The sequence below is a fragment of the Miscanthus floridulus genome, chromosome 4 (assembly GCF_019320115.1).
Source record: "Miscanthus floridulus cultivar M001 chromosome 4, ASM1932011v1, whole genome shotgun sequence".
Classification (NCBI taxonomy): domain Eukaryota; kingdom Viridiplantae; phylum Streptophyta; class Magnoliopsida; order Poales; family Poaceae; genus Miscanthus; species Miscanthus floridulus.
The window spans coordinates 45495038-45505532 of NC_089583.1; the positions used below are offsets into that span (position 1 = coordinate 45495038).

At 41.4% G+C, this 10495-nt stretch overlaps 1 long non-coding RNA gene across 5 annotated transcripts; it reads right to left on the reverse strand.

Moving 5' to 3' along the window:
• Positions 1-2088: 2088 nt before the first annotated feature.
• On the reverse strand, positions 2089-9656 carry LOC136551454 (uncharacterized). 5 transcript variants are annotated; one of them, XR_010782568.1, is made up of 5 exons: positions 9016-9656; positions 8837-8922; positions 6805-8286; positions 6616-6715; positions 2089-2306 (listed from the first exon to the last, which is right to left on the reverse strand). It is a non-coding gene; the product is annotated as an uncharacterized lncRNA (long non-coding RNA). The 5 variants fall into 5 exon arrangements; XR_010782570.1 differs by having other exon boundaries at positions 6805-7736; positions 8142-8922; XR_010782571.1 differs by having other exon boundaries at positions 6805-6907; positions 7643-8922.
• Positions 9657-10495: the final 839 nt, after the last annotated feature.

The window sequence follows — 10495 nt, forward strand, 5'->3', positions numbered from 1 at the left end:
TATGCGGCGGGCGCGCGCTACGAGCGATAGCAACGCACACGCACAGGGATGGGTAGCGACGCACGTAAGCTGCGGCTAGCTAGCTGCTGCATGAGACTCTCCAACAGCGCACGCATAACGCGACCCATACTCAAAATGTGTGTGCACAGTATTTTATAGGCGAAAAACACCCTCCAACGGAAATAGGCTAATCGCATGACCATTTGCGTTCGAAGGGCGACGCGTAACGCAAATAAGCGTCCTCTCTTCCGTCTCTTTGCGTCTCCCCGCAGCGCCAAGCCCCACCCACCACGACCGGAGCCGGCTCAACACGGCGGGTCCGCGTGGCTGCTCCGTCTCGCCGCGGCCAGCATCGAGGGGGGGGCACTGCGACATGAAGACCCCGCTCCAACTGTCGGGTTGACTCCGCGCCACGCCTCCACGCGGTACTGACAGGAAGGAGAAGACGCGGGCTGGCCCTAGATGCGCGCCGCGGCCCGCACCGCCGCCGAACAGGGCGACGGCCCGCACTTGCTCCAGGAAGCCTGCGGCGCGGAGTGAAGGTCCGCCGTCGCGGTCGCGCCTGCTCCACAAGCGGCGGCCACGTGGCGCGGAGAATGAGATGAGGCGCGCTTAATCTGATGCGACCCAAACAAAACGCAATGATGAACAGCCATATAGTACAGAACGGATCTGAAATTTTTTGGCAAATAAAAGCAAAAAATGCAGGATCTGTCACCGTAAAAGAAAGAAATAGGTAAGATCCGAGAGAGCAAAAATATATTGCAGTGAAGAACAACGATAGAGTACCGAACGAATCTAAATCTTTGACAAATAAAAGTTAAATCATCTGGAGATGAGGATCGAGATGGTCAAATCGAGGGGAGACAAGGAAACGGGCAGCAGTGTGTACTAGACCTAATCTTTCAGAGCTCGTGGATGGAGAAAGAGAGAGAATAGAGAGAGAAAGAATGGAGCAAAAATAAGAGAACCACCAAGTTTGCATATCTGTCAGATTCAAGAAGAACACGAAAAACATAGGGAGCAGAGCAGTGTGAGCTCGTGGATGTAGGGAGAGAGAATTATGGAGATAAGGGGAAGTGGTAGCAGGGGATCGAATCTTCAGAGGTCATGAATGGAGAAAGAGAGAGAAAGAATGAAGAGAAGAGAGATACATACTTGGAGAGGACCGAGAGAGAAATAGAAATAGAGGGAAAAGGACGAGCAGAGCTAGGGGAGGTGCTGCGGCCGACGCGCCGTGCGGGGGAGGGGGGGGTGTTGCCGTGCCGCGTGGACGGGCAAGGAGTCGCCGCCATCGAGACAACAAGCGAGGGCGAGAGAGAGGGAGGGGAAGGGAACACTGGAAGAGTCGAGACGGAGAGAGAAAGAAGGGAGGGCAGTAGATATTTTGGGTTCGCTGTTGAAGAAAGGAAATTTTGGATGGGTAACCCAATGACTGTGCATGACCCAATTCTTAGAATAGGTCTTGTGTTTGGGTTTGGGTCGTCAAGAGTAGTCTGAGTGCAAGTCGCACCTTAGTCTTGACCCATCGATTTGGAGCCCGGTTCTCCTGTCTAGCTTCATCTGAAGGCCCATTTAGCTTCTGAAGTCTAGTTTTCTACGTGAGTCAATTCTCCTATCTAGTTTATTTGGGCCACTATTTTTTCTCTAGCTTTTTTTGTTTTTCTCTTTCAGGCTGGTGTGTGAGTAGTAAATGGGCGGGGGATGGTTTTATTTACATATATAAGTCGAAAGTAATAAGCTAAAACACAAAATGACATAAATCAACTTTGAAAAAAAAGAGAGAAAACGTTTAATACGCAATAGCTGGTTGGAACAAAATGTTTTTCCATCGAATGAACAAACTTTGAACTAGGGCACTAAAAACTTTGTATTCTCAGCACCATAACTTTTGCACTTCGGACCTAAAAACTGTGTTTAAAAACTTTCAACATCAAAAAATTTCTATGAGATTGCTTGATTGAACCGATACAAGAAAATAAATAAAAGAAACAGACATTCAAAGTAATCACTGCACAAAAACCTATTGCACTTGGAATTGAGAGTTTACTACATTTGTATATAGTTTGATCAAGGAAGATACAACGATGAATGGTTAGAACACAACAAAATACAGATTTCAAAAGACTAACATCTATTTACACACCATATCAGGTTGAAAAGTAAAAAAAAACAACTTACCAATCTAAAGACAACTATTTTTATTTTGAACAGTCTGCAAGTTCAGCACCATAAGTTTGCTGCAATTTTTCGATTACTTTTCTTCCACGATAAACTAGTGTATCGTCTTCGTACTTCAAATTGTCCTGCAACCAGTAAAAGATTACATCATTGAAACTTTGTACTAAGGTATGAGAACGAAAATAATGAAATTCAGGTACTTTATACTAGCACATTTTAACTTTGTACTTTAGATTTAAAACTTTTTATTCAAAGTTTATTTTAAAACTCTGGAACTTTATACTAGCACATTTCAAACTTTTTATTTCAAGATTTTAAAACATTGCAATTTCAAATATTCACACTTTAAATTTAGGAACTTTATACTATGTAACATCCTAAAATTTGCATCATTTCAAAATAAGTGAAATTGATTTAATTATGCATTTTGTGAGCATTCAAACTTAGGGAAATAATATTTTTTATGAAATTAAAATCACCTATAAGGCTAGATACATGTTGATGCATTCATGCTACTGCAATCTTATTTTGTGATGATTGGTTTCACCAAAATTAAAAAGGAATTCAAAATCTTTTGAAAATGGATTTGTAAAATCACTTAGAAAAAAGGAAATTCTTTTCCCTCTCCCTCTCTTCCCTCCATTCCGGCCTGTTGGCCCAATTCTAGCCCGGCCTGCCTCCGCCCTTCCCCTTTTCCGCTGGCCCACGCGCGCTTCCCTTCTTTGGGCTGGCCAGCACCGCGAAGGCGCAGCGCCGCTGCTGTTCCCTCCTCCCGCTTCCGCTGCCACACTAGCCACGCCTGGCAGTCCGCCGCAGCCGCTGACTGCTCGGGCCCACCTATCGGAGGTCGTCCCCAACCTCCCGCCAAATCAAGCGGACATCGCCCTTATCCTGCCGTCGTCACTTCCGTGCTTCATGGGGTCGTTGGGCCTTATCCCACGTGCGTCCGCGCCTCTATAAAAGGGACCCCAAGAGCCATCGCCACCCCCATGCTACTCATAGTGCCAGTCGTCGCCTCGCTCAAGCTCGCAGAGCCACCGCAAACCCTAGCAGAGCGAGTCGCCGGAGCCCGCCGCGACGTTCTGCCGCCATCACCGTCGTCTCCGCCTTCGTTTCATCCGTGGTGAGCATCCCCGCTTCCCCCTTTTTCATTTCGCGTACTTTCCATCTCGAATCGTGACCTCTAGGGCTGACTCTGCGTTCGCGGGGTGAGCATTTCTCGCCGCCAGCCATGGCGGTCACCACGCGGGTCGTTCCCCGACCGCATAAAGGGCCTAGACGTGATCGACATCGCCCCCGCATCATCCCCATGCCCTCGATTCATCGAGCAGTGGCCCGTAGGGCTCTTTTTCACTCGCGCCGGCGAGGTTTCACCACCAGCCATGGCCGCGCCACCACTGTTCCAGCCAGCTGACGCCTCTCTCTCCCTCGCCGATCTGATCTGTGCCGCTTAGTTTAGATACAATAGCCCAGGATGGCCAGTACCCCTTCACCGGTCACTTTCCGTAAAGAGACCCTCGACTTTTTCATAATCGAACCCGCAGTCCTTTGCGCAATCCTGGATTACGTTTTCCCTTTTTGAAAGCGTAAACCACCTCTGTTTAGATCTATAGTGAGCCTTCTCAATTTTAAAAGCGTATTTACGGTTCAGTTTAATTAAAGATTTGCCCCTGAACTTATTTTTCTCATAAAAACTACATTTTAGGTCCAATTTGATCCGTTCAAGTTGCGTTAGGTTTGTAATTAAGTAATCTACATGTTTATGACACTGTTAATCATGTTTTCCACTTTTAAAATTCATGGTTAGATTTAATCTATTAAACTACTATAGAAAATCTTATTTAATTCATAACGTTCACGTTTTAGCTCCGATTTTCGTGATCTTTGTGTCTATGTATTCACAGCGAGAAGTAGATTTGTTTTATAAACCTTTCATCTTGTTTTCGTGTTGTTGGTGTACTGTTCTAATTATTGGCTTGTTTGCTTTGCATGATTGTCTCTGGATGCGTGTTGTTGCTATGATGATCGAGTATAGACGATAAGCAATTCGCGGGTGATTAAGAGTACTATTTTGACGATCAGGGCCAGCAGGGAAACTTTGAGCAAGACACGTATAGCATGAAATCTCCTTGTCCTATTCACCATTTAATTATTTAGTCGTGTGCATGTGTCGAATTTGATACCTGTAAGGATCTCCTAGATATTGTTACCTTGTACCTTGATTTCCGATGGGTTATACCTGCATATACCAGTTTGCTAGCGCTCATATTAACTATACATGATCTAAATGATGATTAATGGCACTATGGAACAGATGGTAAAACTTGCTCTTAGCAACTGGATGATAGGGCGAGAGAGTAATTGACTTTTGTACAAGATGCTCTTGGCCCTGCCTAAGGACTTATCTGTTGGCAAAAGGTGGAACATACAGTACAACAGGGGGTGCCACATGGCTCTAGCTTTAGTTGAGTAGTAGGATTTTTTCTAGCTTGTTGGTAGTTACACGAAATGGCGCAAATGGGGCCTATCAAGCTGAGTATAGTGCAACATGTCTCTATGTGTATAGCCTACGCGGAATGTGCCATTCAGAAAGAGAGGCTCTATATTCTCTTATCAAGGAAACTCAGCGGCTATTAATTTGTTAGAGAAACCTTTGAAAGACTTCATAGTAAACCTGTCGAACTCCCTAGAGAGAGGGTCAAGAGATTAGATACCTCGGGCGAAAAGGTAAATCACGGCTCTCGGGTAAAAATATATAAACTATACAGAGTATTAAAAACTGGTATATCAGCCATGCTCACGGACACGAGCGACCCGAAAAACTGACGAAATAGTTGATCACTTGATGATGATGTTATTAATGATGATAATTCTAATGATAAATATTATTCATGTTTATGATCATGTGGTTTAATTGAGGCTAAAGCACAACTAAATGCTAATATAGTGCTAAAACTTTGACTTATTAAAATGCTAATAGCAGTAAACCAGAGTCAGCCTCCTGAGCTTCATAAACTATGTTATTCTTCCTAAGTGCGAGATGTACTTACGCTTGTTTATTTTTTTTACTATTTGGATAAAAATCCCGGATGGATAACATATGACAATGTTTATGAAGACTACCCTGAGGATTACTAGACTTGTGCTTCACCGATCAACGTCCCTATGAAGTTTGAGGCTCTCGTGGAGAGTAGTTACCTAGTTTTTTCCGCTTTTATAATAGACTTGATATTATTGTAATGAATTATTGTTCGCGATGTAATAAATACTGTGATGGTACTTTGTAATTTGTTAACTTATGTGTGTGACTGATCTCTAGGCGCACATAAAATTTATGCATCTCATTTTATCCTTAAAATCGAGTGTGACATACTATCACCTTTAAAACTTTGTATTTCAAATTTAAAACCTTTGTAATTTCAAACTTTACATTTTAAATTAAAAAACTTTACACTAGCACATTTAAAACTTTATACTAGCACATTTAAAACTTTGTATTTCAACCTTTAAAACTTTGTAATTTCAAACTTTACATTTTAAATTTAAAAACTTTATACTGACGCATTTAAAACTTTGTATTTCAAGCTTTAAAACTTTATAATTTCACACTTTACATTTTAAATTCAGGAACTTTATACTAACACATTTAAAACTTTCTAATTTTAGATTTTGTTTTTAAAATTTAGGAACTTTATACTAGCACATTTAAAACTTTGTATTTCAAGCTTTCAAACTTTGTAATTTTAAACTTTACATTTTAAATTCAGGAACTGTATACTAGCACATTTAAAACTTTCTACTTAAAGATTTAAAACTTTGTAATTTTAAATTTTATTTTTAAAATTAAGGAACTTTATACTAGCACATTTAAAACTTTATGTTTCAAATTTAAAAACATGTAATTTCAAACTTTACACTTTAAATTCAGGAACTTTATACTAGCACATTTAAAACTTTTTACTTTAAGGTTTAAAACTTTATAATTTTAAATTTTATTTTAAAATTCAGGAACTTTATACTAGCACATCTAAAACTTTGTATTTTAAGCTTTAAAATTTTTGTAATTTCAAACTTGACATTTTAAATTTAGGAAGTTCATACTAGCACACTTTAAAACTTTATACTTTAAGATCTAAAACTTTGTAATTTTAGACTATTTTTAAAATTTAGGAACTTTATACAACCACACTTAAAACTTTGTATTTCAAATATTTAAAACTTTGTAATTTTAAACTTTACATTTTAAATCTAGGAACTTTATACTAGCGCATTTAAAACTTTGTACTTTAAGATTTAAAACTTTGTAATTTCAAACTCTATTCTTAAAATTCAAGAAATTTAGACTAACACATTTTAAATTTTGTATTTCAAGCTTTGAAACTTTGTAATTTCAAACTTTACTTTTTTATAGAGAATTAGAAAAATGAAGATCACCTCAACAGTTGTATGCTGCAACCTGCTTCATGTTGCATATGGATCAATTACTTCTAACCCTCGAAGACATTTACATTCAACCTAGACTGGTGGTTGCAACCTGGTACATATTGCATAAGAGCATAAGAGCATCGATTCGGAGCAATTGCATAAGAGCATAAGAGGTTGAAATGAAAGCCATGAATATACCTGATAAGCAGAGGTTTCTTAACTTCATCCAATGATTTTAATGCATTACAAAAGATCAAATTATTGACTCCAGATCATCAATCCTCAACGTGTGGTTCATGTGCTATGTTGATTGAGAAAAATAGTGTCATTTTAGTGCTATTTTTATAATCTCAACTTTTAATAGAATAGCTAGCTGTTGAATCCTGAAAAATTGGCAAGGCATGCCACTTTGTGCTCATCTAGACCAATGGTCGTGGGCGCTGTAGTATTTTTTCCTAAGTTCATTTGTCTCCAGATGCATGGCCTTAGCATTGTTCTATACATAATTGTTGCAACTGCACTTAAATAAGATAGACCATCAAGTAATGCCAAAATATCATTACGAAACAACTACGAAAAAGATTCTATAAAGACATCAGCATATGCATTTCACATGCCATATCCTGAAACTACACAGTCAAAATAGCTCTCCTGCGCTCTCAACATTATAGCCCAACATGCAACAGTTTACTATATAAGGTTGGAAAACTTAAATCTATTTTACTGAAAGGTCAATTTCATTTCTCTCAACAGTACAAAAATGTAACAGTACTTTTCTGATCCTAAATGTGACATCATACTGCAAAAAAGTAGTGTTGTATGTAAATACCTAAATGAGGAAGCGATGAATCGAATAGCAGTATGTCATTTTTTCACAAAGATTTCTCACAACAGAAAACTAATGTGGAAGCACTGAAAGAGCAGTTACTAACATTTTCCATATATCGAACAATAGAAAACTAATGTGGAAGCTAATGTGCAAACATCATAAGGCAAAGGTGTAGGTGGTGCTCGGTAAGTGCAAGTGAGGATGTACCAAGATCTGTGTCAACTGCAACTATAGCAGAAGTTGGAGATGGTCCATCAAAGGCTGAAGACAAGGGTTCATGCTCCTCGGGATTTTGTCTATGCTGAATAATGCAAAAGGAAAGTAAATTTTGCAGCACAGAAGATTAGATGCAAACAGAAAGCTAGTGCTGAGTCAGCTTCAGTCCTGTTCTTTTCTTTCTCCTTTTTGCATATGGAAGTGACCATCACATAAGGTATATTAAAGCAACCATGATATTATTGACAGAGTCTGTATTTCTGATTACCAAGCTGATAAGAACAACAGGAAGATTCACATTACAGGGAAAATAATTCCTTCTGTTGCATCAAAACTTCTATATAGCCGTTAAACTTCTAGCATTGTGAATTATGAGACATGGTAGAAACTAGGTTATCGTTGCAGTTAATGGTAAGGGTGCCAAAAATGCTTGCTGAGGACTAAGGGAATATTTTGACATCAAAAGTAAGACAAAGCAGGTTATACATACATAGATATGCACCGGTGCTCTATCTGACTCAGACACCCTTGATGAACAGCAGCAGCAGTCACCCATTGTATCTCATGAATGAAAAGCTTACTCCAAACTATCCTCTAGATACTATTAAAATCTAAAGTTTTGTGTTCATATATCCCTACAAATGGAAACCCTATGCTGATGTAAGAAGGATAGGAAATCATGTGATAAATAAATGGTGCAGAAAGAGGATAACATGAAAAAATATCCATGTAGTATTGCACCGGAGACGATTCTAAAAATACCACTGATTAAACTGTGGCCTGGTCGTCTTTAACAAAGACTTCTATCCAGCCCACTTGAATGTGTAGAGGCATGCAGACCACAATCTCAAACTGATATCAGCCTAATCTATTGTTGAAAAGCTAATTCATCAAGTTTTCGCAGACTTTTTTGAATCCTATAACATCAAGTTTTATGGGAGGGAGTACATATAAAACTTGTGCACCTTGGTAAAAAGAAAAAGAGAGATAAATAATTCAGATGAAGCTTGTTTATAGAACAAGAGAAATTGGAGCCGATCAACTAAAAAGAATTTGTAAAATCTATATAGAGAAGTTTGATGTAATCTGTCATTTTAATAATTCATTTATGCATGAAAACTAGCAGAATAAAATAACACATTTCTGCATTAAGGATGTCTGACGACATAATTAGACAATTCATACCTGTAGAATTTAGACAATTCATATCACAAAATAATTTGGAGTCTAGAGAATTCTATCTGCCCGCAGATCTACAGCCCTAGAACAAACTGTAATTTTTACACGCATAGAAGAAGTTAGTTAGTACCTATCAATGGTGGTGACCACGAGCAATAGGATTTGAAAACGAGCTGTCCAGATACCTCAATCGAAGGGATGGAGTTGGTCAGTGGCATGCTTGCTGGAGATCTGCTGGAGATCGACAGGCCCTGTGATGAAAACACGGTAGCTGCCCAGGCCGGCGCGGCCCCGGCGCCAACTGCCAGCGGCTGGAAGGCAAGCGGCGGTCCCCAGGCCCTAGGGGCAAGCTGCAGCCGGCAGCCACCCACCGGCTGGCCGATGGCCTGGCTGTCGCCCCCCTGCGGACAGAGGACAGGAGCGGAGCGCGCAGGAGGGGCCGAGGAGGAGCCGCCGCCGCGCCGCGTTCGAGTGGAGAGGAGAGCGCCGCCGCAGGCCGCCTGACGCCTGACCACGAGCGTGACTGGATTCGAGCGATCGATCGAGCAGCGGCGACAGGATTTGGCGCAGGCTGCCGAAACCTCAAACCCTAACCAATCCGACGCCGACGCGGAGTTGTAGGTGACGGGGTGGACGAGCTGCGTCGAGTGTCGACGGAGTGCACCGGTGGTGATTGGGGGAGGGGCAGCGAAGGCTGATGGTGTAGCGCGTGTGCCGAGATCCGGTGGCGGAGGTGCCTCCCTCGTGCCGGCGGCGTGTCCCTGGGGATGACCGAAAGGGAAAGGGAAGCCAAAAACAGAAGGTGCCTGACGGAAAGAGAAACAAAAGCCAAAAGGAGAAAGTGTGCGTCGCTAGCGCCTGCAGCGCACGCGCGCTGTGTGTGTTTAACAACCCGGGACACCCAAATTTTTTCTACATAGTTACCATTCATCTCCCTCCTATCTTTCTTTACTGTTATCTTCCTTCTTGACACAAATTATAGATCACAAGTAACAAATCACAGATCACAAGTAACATTTTTTTCTATAAAAGGACAAAGACAAAAATTTAGGGTGGTGCCGGAGTTGGGAAAGAAGAAGCTCGCCGTAGTTGGTTTATGCGGGGCGGCAGCAGCGGTGCGGCAGCGGCGGCGGTGCGGGTCAGGGACAGGCGGGTGCGGCGCGCGGGGCACTGGCGCTAGCGCGAACGTGGGCGAGGGCGCTGGCACAGCGGCGCAGGCGCGGCAGCAGCGCTTGCGCCGGCGGATGGGCAGTTCCGCTGAAAAAAAAAATCGTGTGTGCCCGGGAGCTAAAACATTATATAGCATTTCCGTAAGATTTGGATGGGAGAACAATTAATTGTACCATTGCATAAGTTGTTATTGTAATGCAACTCACAAGTTACTTTTGTACTATGCATAAATTAAGGAATTGTGAGTTGCTATAAGAACTTAAAACACAACCATGGTATATATCATCTATTAAGTCCTCTTAAAATCACATGGCACTATATATGACCACCTAAGAGACAATACTAATGTACTTGCTCTTAAGAGGATCTACAGGACGTAAAAGGTTCTAATACTAACTCCACGAGGTTCTTTCTAACTTTTGATATTGATATTTCCATTCATGGATTGTCCTGATTTAGGTGAAAAAGTTCCTTTAGTGGCTTTTTGAACTAGAT